At 38.9% G+C, this 20,040-nt stretch overlaps 2 long non-coding RNA genes across 9 annotated transcripts in view; one reads left to right on the top strand and one right to left on the bottom strand.

Moving 5' to 3' along the window:
* The window catches only part of LOC145960611 (uncharacterized), a 176,381-nt gene that overhangs the window by 68,192 nt on the left and 88,149 nt on the right, over nucleotides 1-20,040 (top strand). The gene's annotated exons all lie outside the window — the stretch shown is intronic.
* Nucleotides 18,967-20,040, bottom strand: part of LOC145960609 (uncharacterized) — a 546,781-nt gene continuing 545,707 nt past the window's right edge. Inside the window, exon 6 of the long non-coding RNA XR_014435418.1 lies at nucleotides 18,967-19,433. This is a non-coding gene — a long non-coding RNA (uncharacterized LOC145960609). The remainder of the gene's footprint in view (nucleotides 19,434-20,040) is intronic.

Raw genomic sequence — 20,040 nt, 5'->3', positions numbered from 1 at the left:
TCCCCGTTGGTGAGCACCGATGGTCGGGGTAATTGGATAGAGAAGATCGAGCACAACCCAAGCTACGCGCAGCACTTTATTCCATCCCCTTATGCCACCACTCTACACGAGAATCTATGAACCATCCCCATCGGTTAATGCTGATTCTTCGACATCTAAAAATTATAAACCTATCGAGAGAAGGAGTCTGGTTGTCTTTGGAGATGATATGACAAGACATCACGCGATCGGGACGAGCCGTTATTCTCCCTCGGGATAAGATTCGATTACTAGAGCATATTGCCGGACGTAACCTCCGTGCATGTATAAAATAGTGGCGTTAATCAAGGGAAAGCTATTCTGATATGTACCGCGGGGAATGTTAATGGATGTAATTGAATGTGAAATCAAATGAATTGTTCGTCGAGTACGATTGAATTAATAGTTATTTTTTTGGATTTAAAGGTCTTTTATTTTGACGCGAATAAACTTGCTAGTTTTTTTGGCAATATTAATTAAAGTTAATAATTTTTAAATTTTACTATTTATATCTGATTCAGTGGCGATAAATTGTAACGAGACTATTTTTCGTTTTTTTGCATGTATATTCTCGATTCCTCAACATTTGATTAAAAGGAAATTTGATCAAATATGTTCTAACATATTCTATATTTTGACGGAATTCAAATTTGCAGAGGACCGAACTTTTCCGTTGAATTATAAGGCCAGTCGGAAATATTAGGAGAGAAGATTGTAACGTATCCCGTAATTTTCTAGGAATCGGTGCACCGATTGCACGAGTTGGCGTACTTTTGATTTATTCTAATTGCTATTTCGATAATGGGGCCGGGTTAGCGCTTTCGCAGCTCTTGCATTCCCATTATCGAACTCGAACGCCCGAGAAATACAATCGCATTCGAGTTAAGGCAACGTCCGGCATGGAGGTTGCTAGTAATTATTAGCTAATTTGCCGTTAAATCTTTGCTGACCGCTAAATTATCACCGAAGGACGAGTATGGGGAAAGGGTATGTTTTATCATCCGTGTCTCTGACTACGCGTCCGTTTGATCATAAGATTATATATTATAATGAAGTATACATTCTCTTCATATTGAACTACAAGGAAAATATTTTTGTAATTTTGTATTTTTCTGATAAAAATTTTACCTAAAGTGTTTTCAGGAATAACATTAGATATAGATTTTTCGTATATGTGAGAAAGAAATAAAATGCATAGCTGAGCATATGAACTTAATCTAATGAATAACCGCGACGGGATTGAGTAGCCTTCTAATGGGAGAGAACGGTTCTTTGCGACAAATGAACCGCAAACCGAGTAGTAACCAAAACCACTCGAGATCGTTGGTCCACGTTTGAACATCATGTATTGTTTTGCGCGTCTCAGAAAACCACGGATCTGGTATTAACTTGCCCCAAAAACCGTCGCGGATGCTGCGAAGGTTCTCTCGTTAATAAGATTGAAACGTATATCTTTGGTGTATTAAAAATTTTTGTTTAAATACATATTTGGACCATTATATTTGCTTAACGAGCTTCTCTATGAATATTTATAGAGACCACTGCATCACATAACTATACTATTCTGACAATATTCATTTAAACATCTGTTAGATTTAATCTTTAATATAAAAAAATTACTAAAAAATATTCTCAATAATTATTAAATCTTTCTGAATCAAATCATATATATAATTAAAAAATTCTACATCTTACTAGTAATAATGAAAATTATTAATTATTAAAATAACCAGATTATTAATTGATTGGTCCACTCTATACATTAGATATTTCATTGGAAATTTATAAAGTTTTTCTATAGTTTATAAAAATATGTTTTATCAATCAACATTTATAAATAACAATGAATTATAATGAACTTTTATCGAATCTATCATGACAATCTGCCATTCTTCGGGTGACATATAGGGTAATATATAGACGCGGTGAAAGAAGAAGAAGCAAGCGGATCTGAATGGCTCCCAAGAGTGCCAAGTTCGAATCCCATTACCGGACTCGCGCCCGTTAAATAGGTCTCGCATCGTCAACCGGAAAATATACACATCGTCCCCGAGTTGTGTGTCCTCGGTGAAGGTGGAGGAACGCATCTTATGCCCCACGCGACGGAAATCGATGTGAGTCCATTGGGAGGACCGAGCTGAAAATTTCGTGTCTTCATTGTTTATTTCATACGAGATACATTCGAAGGCCGTCACATAAATTTTAAAGGGAGAAACATGCTCGAGTATAGCATAAGATAGGGAATTGATATAGTGGATACATAATTCTATCAAATCAAGGGACTAAAATTAAGTCAAGTCGCTTTATTTTATATCGCATACGTTTCTCTTCATCTTTTTATAACAAATATCGACTTTAATATTTTAGTATTTTTTATATGTATGATAATTTACATCTACGCGTTATTACAAGAGATATAGTTTCTCTTACGCACAAAGAAGTCGTCGTCAAGAACATTCCTCGATGTTTCCCTCCGGCATTTCAGTCACCTTACGTCTTCCTCTCTCTTTTTAGAGTTTCTTTTCCTCCGCTCCCATCGTTCGTACATCGCTTCGTTCTCGAGCGTTACGAATGAAACGAAAATAAAATGTAAGTGGAAATTTATTGCCGCAGGCGATAGGAGACGTTTCCGTACTTTTAAATATTTTATAAACTTTCTTCTTCTTCTTGCCTCTCCCTCTTTTCTCTCCCCTTCCCCCGTTTTCGTGGTTCCCACGAGCGCCTGGAGAGCGTCGGTGACGATAGAAAGAGTATTATGGAAAGGAACGAGATGTTCTCAAGAACGAAGCGAGAACTTTATCCTGATGTCAATTCTTTTTCTATTTGGCGCTGCAAAAAAATGAAAATCTTTACAATGCAAAGTATATAATATGCATCTTTTTAATATGACAGATTATATTACAGATTTCGCACACGAGATTGTAAAATGGAAAGTCGACAAATAGAAAGTCTAGATAATTATAATTTTTTATGCATGTGATATCTTACTGCTGGTTCTTAGTGCTGTTGAACCAGAATGCAATATAATGCAATGATAATCTTTGAGGCAAGCGCTAGTATTTTATTTTATTTTTTTCAGTTTATTGTGTTGTTTAATAAAATTACAATATCAAAATAATGTAAACGTAATAATAATATCGATATTGACGATAATAAGCGAGTCTATAACAATGTTTGATCATTTCTTTAGAGTGAATTGACAGGAGGAGGGCAAAATCGACTGTCAAAATCAATAATCGACAGGTATAAAGAATTTGTCAGGCATTCCCTTATTTCGCGTGTACTGATATCCGCTATTATTCGATAACACGCGAACAACCGGCGGAATAACGTTGTAAGGGCCTGTCGAAGTTGTGAATATTTGATGCGACCTATCAGCGCCTCTCAATACGGTTAGACGAAAATTGACAGCTCCCTCTCTTTTCAGTCTCTTTGACAAGGGCATAAGCGTCCCTGACTGAATATTCCTCGAGAGGCGGATGACGATGAAACGGTGTGGATAAGTAATAAGTTCTTTCTTTATCGTTTTCTCTCGAACTAATAAGTCCCCTTGTCTGCTCGAGTTCCATCAAACGTTCTGAATTATTTAGATTAACGGGGATACTCTACACTATTGATGCCATGCGATTTGCTCTTGAGACATCTACTTCAAGTTTTCTCATTTTATAAGTTTATATTTGTCTAATTTATAGCTATAATTTTAAAGAATTTTTATAATCCGCGATAATTTTTTTTGTGTAACATTAGAGATCATTATCTTATTACTATTAATGATTTTTCAAGTTCTAAAATTTCAAAATCATGTTTTTAAAATTTCATATTTTATATACTGTGCTTGTGTGAATTTTGTACATGTGTGTGTGCACTACTAATTTATTTACGATCATCGATTCATCTCTATTTACATTATATTCACAGTAAAAATAATTGAAAGATTGCAGAAACGAAGGAGAAGCGTACGCCGCGAAATCATGCGCTACACGAAACCGTTGGAAGCGGAGACGGTGAATTACGAGACTTCGCGTTAACCTCCCGGCATCCTCCCGCATGAAAACGCGTCGTTATGGGATGAGCGGGGGTGCGGGCAGATTACTTTTCGATAAGGAATAATTAAAAATTTTCTCGTTTAAAGTAGCTAATTCCATTTCTGGCGACGCCGCTGGCGAAGGTAATGGGCAGCCGGAAGTGGCCCGGCTTGCCGGAAAAAATAACCGCTAAAATACTTGGTAGATAAAGAAGATAAAGTCGCTCGCTGGCAGTAATTTATATCGGCGTGTGATTCCGTAGTGAGACGCGAGGAGAAATATTTCAGGGCGGTACACCCTCCAGATAGCGGTAATTAAAAATTACGGGGCACGGGGAGGGAGAGGGAAAGGAAACGCGAGTATCGTTGAGGGAAGCGAGAAAATAAGAATATATTGATTGCACTGGATGAATCATCGTCTATATGCAGAAAAATTAATTTTTCTTCTATTGAACTTTAAGAAAATAAAATGACAGTATGTTGTGTGTTTCTACGGTTTTTTGAAAATTTAAAATAATAATATATTTTAAAACGTATGTATAGGAATATGTTAAAAAATTAGAGAGTAAAATATTTATTTTTACATTTCAAGTATATTTTAATTTTTTCTATCACATAAAGAAAAATTATAAAGTTATTGTGGCAAAATATATCATTGATAAGCTTCATTTATATTTAGGTATTCAAATTAGAACAGAATTCGAATCGGGACAAAACGCGGTAACCACATTGACATCTTCTCTATTAGTGTCACGTGCTTCCAGTCGATCGGTCGAAAGTTTCGGTCAACCTGGAACTCGAACAAGGATCATAAATTTCCGCAGTGGAGACTAATGTAGTGGTAATAGAGTATAAATGGGGGTCACGACCCGAGGTCAGCCCGTCTTACACCCCTAAACTGTCGTCCGCCACCTTCGCCCTCGTGCGAGGACCGGCCGAGACCTTAAACTCGCATAACACCCACCTACTATTATTTCGAAATGACTTATCGGGACTTCATGCTCCGAGAGTATGCCGATTTCAGAATTAGTTTCCTCCGAACGGTGTAACTAATAGGAAATGCCATTCCCACATGCACAAATATATATAATATTTTATACACTATTAAATTAAATTACATGCGATGTTATTAAGGCTTAATAATATATTTTAAAATATAATATTGATTTTTATTGTTCAAATAAAAAAATATACAAATGTCACTGAATATATATTCTTAATTATCTAGTTCTTTTCAAAGAAAAAAGATTGATATAATAAAATAATGGATATATTTTGATTTTTTTAAAATTATTTCATATTTTTATTAAAAAATTCCGCATGTGGTTGTACAGAAAATATATCGTGTACTGTGCAGTGCTGCCTTCTTGTGAGTCTGTAAGGTACTGAAGGGCTGCCTGACAAAACTTTTTCTTCTCGTTTACACAACATACTACTGACTCGCCGCGTTTCTTCGATATTTATCAGTGAAAATATAATGTAGTTGGTTTTTTTATTCAATTAATATATAAATTATATTGATAATTAATTTATATCTTCATAATATATTATCTATATTCACTATCTATTCATACTTTTGTAAATTCTTTTCCATGTGTATCAAAAAACATGCTTTCGTACCTTGTGCGAATTTTCAAGTTAAACATCAGCAAAGCAATTAGAAAGAAAATATTTTATTTTATATTATATGTGTATTTCTTTAATATCCGACTCTTAAAGTAACATCATATATAGTGAATTTTTACGGTCGAACGATCGCGGTCACGTTCAAGTTACGGTCCTCTGATTCCCGTAGGTACCGCGCTTGAAACTCTTTTCCCAAAAGTTGTTTCAAAGTTCACAGTACAATGGACACGGCGCGTATATCCCCCTTTGCTATTTCTCTCCGTCTGATGGTAGATACACACCGATGGTACAAGGGAAAGGCGCCCGCGTGTTGCGGGGTGTATACCTAGCGTAGTGCTGACCAATGTTCGCCCGAAGATACGGTTGACGGGTCTGGGTCCGGCCTTCACGTCACCTCCACTTCAACGGTCTCTCGCGCCCTTTCCCCGTGAGCCGCTCTTCTCGTCCGCATTCAATTTCAACACCTACATCCGCAACCTGACCCAGCGCGCTGAACAATCGCCGAACCCATTCGCAACTTGAGACAAATGAAAACTTTGCGCGGCGCCGAAACACTTCTGTCACTGTTGAAGGTGTCGTGAGAATCATTCGAGAATCGACGCGTGTGGCTCGCGAGCGATGAAGAACATCTAGCTCGTTTTATTTCATGAAATCCGACAAACAGGCAAAATTATCGAAAAAATGCGGAAAAGAAGAAAAACAACTTTTCATTGTTTTAAAATTAAAATATTTAATTTACTGTTAATTAATTAAAATTTATTGATTTGTAAATCAAAGAGCAATTTATATAACATTCATTCGCATTTAATTATAGTAGTCATGAATTAATATGAATGACTATAAATTAAAAAAAGTATAGAGATAAAGTTTGCAAGAAAGAGTTTTAAGGTTTATTTTTGGCAAATGATTGCAGATCGATATCGAAATTTATTTGACGGTTTTATTTGCATTGCATTTTCGCTCGATAACCTTTAACACCCTGAGAGGGTCGAAGGAAGACGCTTGGTCGTGAAAATAATTGCACGGTGTTCGGTGATGGCAACCCTTTTTCCTTTTCTTTATCTTAATGAAACTCCATAAATAAAGAGCCTAATGTTACGGAAACAAACGTCTGAGGGGGAAACAAAAAATCACGCCGCGGTCAGGAAGTGAATCGTCGGGAATCGAGAAAAGCAACGTTAAATTATTAATTCTTTCGTCGAATCATTGTTGATGTGAACATTTAAAAAATCTTTTCCGTATATACAATATTTCGATAGTCCATTTAATTCTTGAGAATTTCACCATGTATTGGATCAAATACTCCGGAGTACATAATTTTGAATAAAATTCTAATTTTTACTCTATTTTAAAAGTTGGTCTAAAAATTACAGTTTTTTAAAACATAACAATAGTAAAAGAGTGAAGTATCGACTGTGTCAAAGTGACAGTTTAAAAAAAGGCCGAGTGCTCCTGCTGGAACAATAACGATAAGGATATAGTGTCGTAAAATATTTTTTCAAACGGATTCGGGACACTTGATATCGAGGTTTACGGGAAGGTTTATCCCCCGAGGCGAGTACGTTTTGACGAGGCGGGGGCTTTAGAAAAAGGGTTGATGTGCAATAAAGGGGAGACGCTTACATCTGTAAAAAAAAATACGCCAATAATTCATTGACAACAATCTCATTGGGGGAAATAATGGGCGTCGTTTTCTCAGAGAAGGCAACTCTCGCGCGCGCTTTTGCTTGATTAAGAATTAGGCTTAAAAAATAATTATTTTTAATTTGTGATCACACGATAAGGATTTTATTGTTCTATCTTGTGTATGGCCTGCTGCAAGAATGATAAGAGCTGGACGAACTGATCTTCGTGTATTTCGCATTAATTTTATCATACATAGATTGATTAATATTCTCATCTTTTTAATATTTTATAATTATATTCAGTTATACTTATTATCATTCATAATAAGGTATACTATATCTTAATATCTTATTATGAAATTAATAGTTTATATAAATAAAATATATTTAATTATATTAATTTATTCAAAACTTTTATTTTTCGGCTAGTGTGTTGGTATCAATACATATATATTATTAATATGATTAAATTAGAAGATATAGATTAGATATAAATGATATCTCATATATATAAAACATAATCAATAAATTGAATAATAATAATTTTAATATTTATCGATTTATCAAAGCATTGATTAGTCGTTTCATATACAAAATAAGTTGTATATTTCGTGAGAAGTTGTATATTTTGTGCTCTTTAATATGAACCTCGTGCATGTGAAAATATCGCGTACACGAAGACTATGGTGGTATAAAAACAACGTCGCGCATCGAGAAGTGAAAGGGATAAGCAAATTATTGAGAGAAAAAGATGCGCGATGATAAAGGCTGAATGAAAACTGGACGTCGAACCCTTCTCGGTGGTATGGCTAATATTACGGAAGAGCCCTTTGGCAGCCTAGACAGCGAGACCCCTTGACAATATACTCATGGCGGAACATGGGTTCCCATTAATTTTTTTTAGCATTATAAATATTTAAGCGAGCCATTTTTCATAGGTAAAGCGAAATGGCCTTCTTCAACGATCTTTTTTTTCCATTCGGACTGACGACGAAATTCACGATACCTTCCTTCGTATCCCCGACACGATTCTGAATTGTTAAAGATAATGTGAAGATTTACGATTCATATTATGTGTAACCTTACAAGAAAAGTTACTCGTACTGAAATAAGGCGATCCTATATCTGGGATAATATTGTGCAAAAATAAAATGATAGATTAAAAAGAACATTATTCAACAAGATATCAATCGTTTATTATTAATAATTTTATTGATTATTATTTCACTTTGTAAAATATCGGTAAATTAGTGAAAAAATACAATAAAGGTATTTTATAATCTTGACAATAATAGATAAACAATGACATAAAATTAAAAGAAATCGCAGCATATTAATAATTAAAATACGTTGTTGAGTCACAATCTATATTCGTAATTACACGCGACAGGTCACCGGCAAGTTGGAGTTGGCGAGGCGACGGTTACCTTTCGGTGACACAGTTCACGATGAACAAACTGTCGACGCGTTGAAGCGCGCGCGGAAACTTGCTCCTTATTGTTAGATAAACGGTCGAGAGGAGAAGAGGAGGACAGGATGGAGCGCGACCGCGCGCGACCGAAGAAAGGCGGCGTTCACGCCGCTACGTGCGCGCTATCGCGCTATTGAAACGACAAGTGAAATATACGAAATAAATCTTGCAAGACCCTATTCAGCGGAGACAATACGGCGTCCAGTCTATGGACGCTGTCGAGGGTAGGCGCACCGTATTGTGCAACGTCGGGGAGGTAGACGAACGTGAACTCACGGACTCGACTCTCGCTCTCGCCCCCTTTCGCCTTGCACTTCGCCTTTCCTTCTCTTTGCCTCCTCCTCTTCCCGAGCAAGCCCAGCCTTTTGCCCTGACCACCCCGGCCTCGTCCTCTCGGTTCTCTTACCCTGCTCTCTTCCCTCTCACTCCTCTCGATAGCTCTCTTGGTCCTACCGAAACTATTTGCATCTTTCTCTTTCATCCTTCTCTTTCTTTCTCTCTCGTTCTCTTTCTGTTCGTTCGTTTCGTGACGTTCATCTATCGTTCTCTTCCGCTCTCCCTCGCAGTTGCCGTCTGTTTCGTTTCGATCCACGAAACGGCAAGTCGCGAGTCGGTGTCGCTGAGTAAATACCGGTGCTGTGTGGGCGATCTTTGGACGGGGTGGTCGTAAAGAATGGTCGTATTCAGAGTCCGGCAGCACTTCTGCTCCACCCTTCTCAATCCACCCTCTCACGTCCAGTGCCGTTCGCCCTATCTCCCCAACCTCCTTCCCTGTTCGTCGGTGCGGCCGAAGCGACACCACAGTGCAAAGTTTCTGAAGCGAGACAAGCCGCAATATAATGCCACCCTTGGTACACGGGCGCACCTCACCCTCCTTCCTCCCCCTTCCGCCCAATAGCGATCCTAGATACATCCCTTTCTTTGGCCGAGTGCGCGCCTGATACTCTCTCTCTCGTATCGTTAATCAGGATCGTCTACGTTTCTTCAATGGTGTTACATTAAATAATACAGAATTTACTAGCAAAATTGATATGTAACGTTTGTCTAATTATTCTGTCGAAATATATATAAGAATCGTTTCAGAAATTTATAAAATTCATATTTCAAGATTATTATACATATATAAATTTGCATTATCTATTTTAATATTATTATTTTAATATTATGTAATTAATTAATTAATTAATTTCATTATTAATTTAATTATTAATATTATTAATATTAATTATAAATTTTATTATTAGTATTATTTTATTTTATTAATTTATTTTTATTATTAATTTAATTTTAATATTATTTAATTTTTTAATATTTATTACGACTTATATTTACAAAATAATTTTTATTCTCTTTGGCATCAAATTATTATTTAATATTTTTAAGTGTAAATATGAACATTTTTTTCAAGTATAATGTAGATGCTGAAAGGACTGAAACTTTCGATCTCTTATGGCCGACGAATTCTGCGTTTTGTATTTTAAACGACGCACGATACCGATTGCTGTCGAGGATCTGCGTTTGCGACATCGATGCTCCGACTTTACCCTCGTTTCGTAGACGATCCTGCGCGTTCGATAACGACGTTACACGATGGACCCGGGCACGATGGTTAATATTGATTTACGCGTAAGGCTCGCCGGCCTAATCCGGCCGGGCCATAAACAGATCAAGTCCAGACTAAATCCGGCGCAAATTGTTACTAATTCGCATCTTAATAATGACCACGTCAGAGGCGTCACCGTATCTCAGAACGTGGCAAATTAGCCGCGATGACAAATGACAGTTGGCCGTACACGTGCGCCCGCGGTGTAACCCTCTCCTGCCCATCGTCGTCGTCGTCGTCGTCGTCGTCGCCATCCTCGTCGTCGTTCTCATCGTCGTCGTCGTGGTGGTCATACGTGCCGGTCACGGCTTAGTCGTTGGCTCGAGAGCGCGTGTAGAGTATTGCACGTGTATGTGAGTGGACGGATGGTTGGGTTACATACAAATACTCTGGACTTACCGCAGCCGAGAGGCAGCGATACGGTTGCCTATTCAACATGTGCAACCGTCAACGTGCGCAGATACAATCAATCAAATCAATTAATGATTCGATTGTCCGATCGCACCGCGACACGTGTGCTTTATCCTGAGTTATGGTCGATGCCGTGATTCTCTGTTCTGCTTTGTGGCAGAGGAAATTGAAGTTGTTACGTTTGTCCGTTTTTTAAAAATTTCTTATAAAAATGATTAATTAAATATTCATAAAAAAAGAGTAATTTGCCTTGAAATGATTAATATTAGTATTTGCTCAAGTTTTATTGTTTGAAAAAGAGAAAAGTATTAATTAATTACTACGGTTTTAGGTGGACATTTATAGAAATCAATTATTATGTAAATTTATCCATCAGAAAAATGCGAAAAGAAAAAAAGAAAAATGAAAATATATTTAGGAAAAGACCGGAATCAATAATCGAACGAATAAACGAATCTTCCCATTCGGAAGATGTCCACGTATATTAAAAATGGATCTGATGTCGTTGTTCGATATCCGGGATGAATCGAAGCACAAATCGGATTTGGCTCGGGGTCGGGAGAGCTTTTAATAAAAACCTCGTGCCGCAAGCGGAAAATCCGATAGAACCCAAGTACGCGCAAATATTTTCTCTTCCTCTTCTCTCGCGGCGGGACGCGCCGAGAGCACCGTCGACACATCAAATCGAGTGTGTATCGGTGCTGCAGCGTGCGGTAATATCCTTTGATAACCAATTTGTGTGTGCATCCTGCGAGCTTTGCACGATCACCGGGTTTCGCTCGATCTACCGGGTGGGATCTTTTTCACTCTGCCATCAACAAAATTACTATTTTTCGATAAGTTCATTAATGCCGAGTATGTCGTGAAATGCATTATAATATCACTTGCACTTTCGCATCTCCAACTAAGAGACCTGATTATATTTTATCACGCACTTATGTGGTAATAATCGTGTTATCACATTGTTTACAATGTTTTTATCATGTTGCATTTCCATATGTGACGGACAATTGCGCGCATATGGCGTGTTTGCTTTTTCGACACGTATGGTTAGCATGATAAAAAAATCGACACTAATAAAATTTTACTATATTTAAACAATTCTATGATAACATCAATATTATCGTGTTTAAGAAAATATTATTTCTGTTCTCAAGGCATTTCCGGCACTTTTGCCTCTGTAATAATCAAAATATCACATGACCATATAATTAAATTCGCATGTTTTGACTGCGAATATACATATTACTTATGTGCTTCATGTTACATACATATATTATAATATATGTATGTATGCTTACAAAGAGAATGCTTTCACGAATTACGATAAAATGGTAGGAGTTAGCGCGAGCACCCGTTACTTGATACGGCGGTGCGGCCGGCAATATGTGTATCAATTTGCGGCGTAAAAGGTTGCACTTGATGTATTTTTATTTATCGCCTCTCCGCGGACGGATATGTCGACCGTATGCGATCTCCCGGTCGTATGCATCCCGTATATACACCCACCGCATCTACGTTCCGTCCGTTCACCACCCCATTCGTTTGCCACCCGGCGAGCACGTTAAATCGTATTACTCAGATAAATTGCGACGCACGGATTTCCGCGGACCTTTTTCGCGACGATGGAATTGTCTCATACGTATACGGTAATTTCGTAAATGTACGGCTGCGAGAGAGTCAGCCGCGTCCCTTTGGCCAGGAAGGACTTTTCGCCGGCTGGTAATAATATAAGGCTGGTAAAGCCGATTTCGCAGCCGTCCACCGCCGATCGTGCATTGTTCCGTCCGTCATTATTCTTCCATTTCGGTTATGAAAATGTTCGCTCGAAAATAAGTCGAGACCACGCTGAAATTTTTGTCTAATTTCTGAATAAGTGCGTACAATGTGGAGTGATGATAATTATATCAATGGCTTTTTTATGCAGATGTTATTATATCTCCAATTACGGATTAATATATCTGAAGTTTATAGAGGTGATTTCGAGACATATATATGTACTATATGCAATACTGAAAAATTAAAGAAATTTTTTATTCCTACAAAAGGGCCGTTATATATTAACATTTTTAATAATTGACAATATTTTTAAAACTATATAAATATGAAAGATTATTTTTTATATTTCGAGATTTCTAGCGAGCAATTTTTGCGAGCTTGAAATGAATGTAGGTATTAATTATATAATGATCGCTACCCCGCTGATTTTGCGGTCTAAAATTGCAGTTTAAAATTACCATCTTTATTTCCATCTCGATCATCGTATAGTACGTCAAACTTGCGCAACGCAATCAAGCGAGGGTAAAAGAGTCATACAAAAAAGTCCGTACCGCACTAAATCAAAGAGCCTTCCTCATTAACGATTTTTCCCGGCTCCTCTCAGAGGCCGGGCATAAAATCGTGGCGCACTGATAGCGGTCGATTAAACCAACGCGCGCGCGTAAATCGAAAGGGGTCGGGGGGATATTTTTTTGCTCTCCTTGAAGTTATGAAACCGGCTCGCGTCCTCGTAGAGATCGCAGAGGGACCCGGGAATCGAATTTTGCCCCGTTATATTTCCACGGTGGAATGCGTCGTGCACTCACCGCGTTGCGCCGCGTGCGTTCATAGCTCGCGGCTGAGTTGCAAACTCTCCCGCTAACTATGCGCCGGGAGAGCCGTCAATCGGATCCGCCAACACGCGTATCACTTACATGCAAATCCCGAGCTAAAATCCTGCGTGCGTTTCGATGATCGTGCAAACGGTCAGGGTGAAGCGTAGAGGAGGAAGAGGAGGAGGAGGAGATGGCGGGAGGGCGACGTGGGCAGCAATGCCGCGAACGGACGCAGGGGACGAGAGGGAGCCGAGCGAGAGGCGCGATGTATTAATTACCAGTATTGATGTCCATTTGCAGTGAATTGATGTGTGGTCAGTGTTGCATCACGCGCAGGGGTCGAGCGGCCGAAACACACCGTGTGTGGCAACCCCACGTTCTCTATCTCTATCTCTCTCTCCGTCTCTTTCGCGCGCACGCGGAGAGAGGGATGAGCCCGCATTGAAATCGAGGAGGTCGAGGGAGTCGAACGGCTAGACAGGATTGGCTGTGTGTAAGCTGACCGTACACGTCGATCGCACGTATCGATATATGCAGTTTCTCGATCCTCGTCGACCCTCGGCGTCGTCACGCCGTTCCCGAATTCGCGTATGTCCCATTCAGGGGACAGAGCGTTGCTTGAAATCAAAGCGTCTCGACTATTGTGCTGTATCTTGACATCACGCATACGAGCGTGTTGTTCGGGCAAGATATCGCGCATAGATTGCATTGCAGGAAACGTTACAACTGCTGATGCACTGATGATTTCAATCTCTGCTCTTTCTTATGACGCTCATGTAAAATTACAATAGAGAGAAAGATTCACGATATAAATAATCAATATATTAAATTATAATGAAAGACATCCCGATTTTTCTCTTTAACATTATTTATTTAATTTTTTTTAAATGACAAAAATAATGACAATAATAAAAGTGACAGATAGTAACGCTGACTTATTTAGGCTCGCTTTCGGTTTCAAACAGCGATATTGAGTGTCTTGCATACGTTGCATCCTTCTATACAGTAGATTAAGAAAAGAATTAGCGTATGCTAAACAAACAAGGATGTTCACAATATCGACGAGAATCCTGCGAGGCTCTCCCAAGACGATCGTCGACGCGACGTTTCACGGTGGCGCAGAATCGGTCGTTAAGATTTATAGCCGGTCTGGCATGGGCCCCGGTCTTTAGCCGCTTATTAGCATGCGGTATATCACAGCGACCGGACCGGTCCGAGGTCCGCGACAATAATTAGATAGATATGGGACATAGACGACGGCGGCGCATATACGGGTATGGGACGTAGGCGACGTTGCTGGGGTTAGGTGGGCATCCAGGGAGTGAAACGGAGAAAGGGTCCACGGAAGGAGAGAGAATCTGTTGGGCGGTAGAGAGAAGGATGTAGACGGAGACAATGAGAGGAATGGAGAAGGAAGGAGGGAGAGAGAGAGAGAGAGAGGCGGGTGGTAGCCTGGAAACAGCCGCAACGGTGCGTCGTATGCAAATGATGACGTCACACAATACCACCCTCCGCGACGAGGACTATAGACAATGCGTCCGCACAGATAGATCTCGTTCTACTGCTGTACCGAGCAGAGCTACACGTCGCGACTGCCCCGGGTTCTGGCCGATTCGTAATTCCCCCGATGTTGGAGAGAAACGGCTGCGTGTCGCAAGGAGATCATTATGATGAATTCTGACGCTGTCATAGTGACGTTCTCTTTAATGATTCCGCTAGTCTCTTTTTGGATACTGCGTTATTATTGCTGCAGCGCGTCGCGAACGGATGAAATAGAGGGATTTATAACGGAAACGACGTTCCGTCAAATTTTTGCTAAAGAATAATCTTACCTTAATCGAGCGACAGATGAAAAAAAAGGAATAATGGAATGCATGAATAAAAAAATGAAAAGTTGATACTTTTTCAAGAATTATAATTAAATATAATTAAATATAAATATAACTTTTATAATATGCTACTCAAAATATGATTTATTACTCTTATATATATATATGTATATGTCATAAAAACTTATCTGATATTTATTTTTACAATATCGAGAAAGTTTCTATATTCGATTTGTTTATTTTATCGTGTTACGAACGAATAGATTTTATATAAATGTACGAATCTTCACGTTGCAAATAATTCATAACGCGCGTTAATGCTAGTCGATGCACGACTTTAGGTGTCCCTCCCGATTCCCTCTGATTCTGGTATAGTGTCGGACGAATTCAACGGAATTTCGATGAAACGCCTGGGCGGAAAATCAGGGCTCGGGGATAGACGGAGATCTTACCGCAATGACGTGCGGTCGAATCGGCCCGGACGAAATGACGGATCCTGCGAGTGACATTCGATATCACGGCGGTAGCGCGGCTGGTGAAACGGCGAATACGAGGTACCGGACGTTTCAAGCGTTCCGTCTATCGGACTGACGCTGAAATCCGGATTAATCGCGGCTTCCTGTATATCACCCTCGGTTTGCGGTCGGCGCCGTGAGCCATCTCATTTCGACCATCGTCCCGTTATTTTTCTTCGACTTACATTTCTTTCCCTACATATCTATCCGTGCTAAATCTGTTTGTCTTCCCTCTTCTGATCGCTATTTTCATAAAAAAGGACGATCCTTCAGATGGCAAGAATTATAAGAACTATAAGAGCTACAAGAACTATAAAAAAGTTATTTTAATAACAACAATAATCTTTTAGAATTTGTTAAGTGAAAAATAAATTGACTGAAAAATAAATATTATTATATGAAAATGATACATATTTAAATTACATTAATATATATTAAATTTTTTTACAAAAAATATTTTATTTTCAATTCACATTAATAATAAATAATTTAATATTTCATGAAATGAAAATTAACATTAGAGCACAATATATCGATTGCATATCTAGACATTATTAGCGAATAACAACAGAGACTGACAGTGTGTGAGCTTATATTTGCATATCGATTAGTCTAATAATGTCAATTAATTGACTTTGAACAGATTCATTGCGCTCAAGTATCATATGTCTTGACCAGAAACCATAGTTTGCAAGTCTCTCCGCTTTCTCCACCTCCCCCGCTATATTAATTGCGGATAGATTCTCCCTAGTGTGTGGGTGCACGAAGCGAATCGCGACATTACACGGGGCAATAATCAATGATCAGGCTAATTGAGTGGGATTGATCGCATCGATGATAACGATACGAGCGCGGTAGGTTGCATCGTACGCCAGATATACGCGCATTAGTATCGGATCATGATGCATGCCCCCTTTAGTCCGCACGTCATTTGGCAAAGTTATTACTGCCTCCTCGATGACACGACCTGTTTCGCAGAAATGTTGCTATCTGATGCGCGGCTATTGTTCTTCAAACAGATTTTATTAATTTTTATTAATTTTTGAAAAGGATTTATAGAGTTTAAAAAGCAGATCTTAAAAAAGCTGGTTATATTATATAAAGTACATAATATAGTTACACATTATTTTAATTTTTCTTTAGAAAGCAATTAAATCAAGTAAAGTTTCAAAACATTAAAAATATTTTTTAATATGATGTTTTACTATGTAGCATTAAATTTTAATATTTAAAAATAATAAAATAAAAATTAATATAAAAATTTAATCACTTCACCTAAATACAGAAAAATTAAATCCTGGAATTTTGTTCCATCAAAAGTTGCATTTTCAATCGCGTCAGTTTTAAATAATAATAGTATATAAAAAAATTTATTTAATCTAATATTTAATTTAATTTATAATTTCGAATAAAATATAATTTATATATTAAAAAATAAATTTATTAAAAAAGCAAATAGTGCAACGTGAGTGCAAAATTGCGCAAGGATTGGTGAAAGATGATCTATAGAAATTTACATAAGACCGGAAAGAGTAGATATAATGCTAAAACGTCATTCGAGCAGTTTATTCCGTGTTAGAGCGTCAGCGAAAGACGAGCCTTCAAGTAGGCACAAAGGAGATCGGTAGCGAAGGTATTTGGATCTCTTCAGGTTGCCGCGACTAACGCGTAACGACCGCGCAGAATCAAAGGGGAAAACAATACCGCATGACAGTGGTAGAAAACCTCGGGATATACGTGCGTAAAGATCGCTGGTAACCGATATCCACCCGCCGCGCCGGTACCACACACAAGTGATCCAGCAACCGCGGAATTACGGACTGGCAGGTTTCGTATTTTCCTCCTCCGCGCAAATTCTTCCTTACCCTACCGGATTTCGCTTTATCGTCACGCCACTTCCTGAGGACTCGTATTGCACGAGGTCGATTCTTGAGGCGACTGGGAATCGCGCTTGGTTACTCCTTATATCCTGCGTACCGCTTATCGATTCATCTAGTATGTGACAATTGTGGTGATACTGCGCACAATTATATTTTATATTATATTGTATATCATCGAAGAAATTCTCAATGCATTTTTTTTATATAATTTCGAGCACTCATAGTTTGAAGTAAATAAATTCTAATTGTAATTAGTTGTTGAAGAAATTATTTAATACATTAGTAGAGATTTCAATCATTATTTCGTACATCGTTGATTTTTAATTAAAATAATATTAACATTCTGTGTTATCTCATTTTGTGTTAACACATTTTGCGTTGACAATTTAGCGATCACACATGATCGATCCACCTCGTTACGTGAACGAATGACAGATCATTATTAGTACCATGGATGGGTCGTTTCGATGTCTAGCCGATCGATCGCTACTGTCACCGGTTACCGCGACGAATTAATGTCCGGTCAGTCGTACACGAACGAGTAATTATCCTGAAAACGATTCTTCGCTTGATTAATAGTCAAGGAAATCGAGACTATTATTCTCTCTTTTCAAGCAATATGTTAATTTTTTATTTTATCAGCAGAATAAAATTACAAAATTTACTATAATATAGATAAGAATTAAATGTATAATATAATATCGATTAAGAATTAAATATATAATATAATATCGATTCATATTTGATATATTTTAAACGTTGAAAAAATGCCTGAAAAGAATTGCTCGTTGCTACAATAAAAACAGGTTTTAAAATTCATTGTAAATTTTCCTCAAGTAATAATTATCAGCACATAGGATAAAAATTGTTGTATATATGTGCAATAATTGTATTATGAGAAAATCAGAGTTATATAAGACAATAAGCAGCTACATTAGAACATTTCTTCGCGATTGTTTGAGCAACGTCGGCGCAATCGGTGATGCATCTATTAGGAAATTAATCGCGACCCACACGAGCGTCGTCGACGCTCGACGTATCCTCGAAGGATCTCGAATCCCGGCGGGATGCAATTGGACGCACTGTCCGCACGACGTAAATGCAGCTCGGCAGGAGTCGCGCACCAAAGTCGGAGTCGGAGGTCCACGCGTGCACTAGAGCGCGCGGTGGCCGGCAGATAATGACGCGATATTATGCATAGGATATTCGGCGCACATCCGCGGGCGTATTCTCCGCGTTGATTTATCGTTGTCTTCATTATTAGGAATGCACGTACGCCGCTCGGCCATTATGCAAGCGGGGTCCCCCGGTCCGAGAGAGACCTGACGGACGGTCCAGCCTCGGACTCGGCTACAATACAATGTAGCCGCATATACGGGCGGCATATATGAGAGGGAGCATTGAGACACACACCTCTCTACGTCGGCCACCAGATATAGATAGACAATTAGCTACCGTCACCGTCTATAATTCTGGTAGATTAGTAGCCCCGGCGTCCTGCAGGAATACACAGTCCTCCGCGCCGCGATCCTCTCCCGTCGTCCACGTCTCGTTGTCCCCGTGAAGCCCGGGTCATACGCCGTAGATTGGAATCTTGATGCATGTTGATCCCGTGGCCGGTAGATCCGGCTGCTGTTCGTGTAATGGCGGCCGAAAAAGGTCCGCGCCGATTTAAGCGAGCGTCCGGGTGAAATCTAACTCGCCATTGCCTCGGCATCGCCATCGGCACGGATGATTAATTTATGATGACTGATAACGTGCCACGGTCAGTAATCATCCTTCTTGTGACGTTATCTCGAGTGCCGGCGAATGCACCCGGTTGCAAGGAACATCTATCCTGTGGTGGAAGTTTAAATAAATTTACGGTACGTTTGACGAGATGCGACTTCTCCCTCTGTCTCTCTTTAGACATTTAATTTGAAATCATTAGGTGTAATCCTAGATTTATTAGATTATAGATTTAGTATCGTGCATTAGAAGTTTTAAGAGTAATCGAAAGTCATTAGAGAAAGAAATTTGAACATGCTTTGCTTGGATTTTTTTAAATTTTGAGAAACAACGAAGCAAAAAAGCACGAATAAAAACGTCTCTGCTTCTTCAATTTCCCGTTGCGTTCTATCCCTTTCCTCCCCTTTCTCCTTTCTGTTCCGGCGGGAGAAGAAAAGAAGGGACGCGGCATCCGTTGGGGAGTCGCGGGAACGTGGACAGTGATAAAATATTCAGGAACGCGCGGCGGTAATATTTCACGTAGGAAATCGGTCGGTTGATTTTTATAATACTGGTCAAATATAGCCAGGGGATAGAGAACGCCGGTCGAGTACGTCGGGAGATCACCCTTACGACCCCGCGCGTCCACTGTCGCACAAAGGACCGCGGCATATAACAAATAGATGTATAAAGGGTCAATAAAGGTCGACGTAGAAGCAGGACGGAGAGCGAAGGAG

Source organism: Camponotus vicinus, unplaced genomic scaffold (assembly GCF_025532165.1).
Source record: "Camponotus vicinus isolate PSW18456_S1 unplaced genomic scaffold, iyCamVici1.0 SCAF_10, whole genome shotgun sequence".
Lineage (NCBI taxonomy): Eukaryota > Metazoa > Arthropoda > Insecta > Hymenoptera > Formicidae > Camponotus > Camponotus vicinus.
The sequence above is the reverse complement of the archived record's forward strand: the minus strand, read 5'-3'. Positions and strand labels throughout refer to the sequence as shown.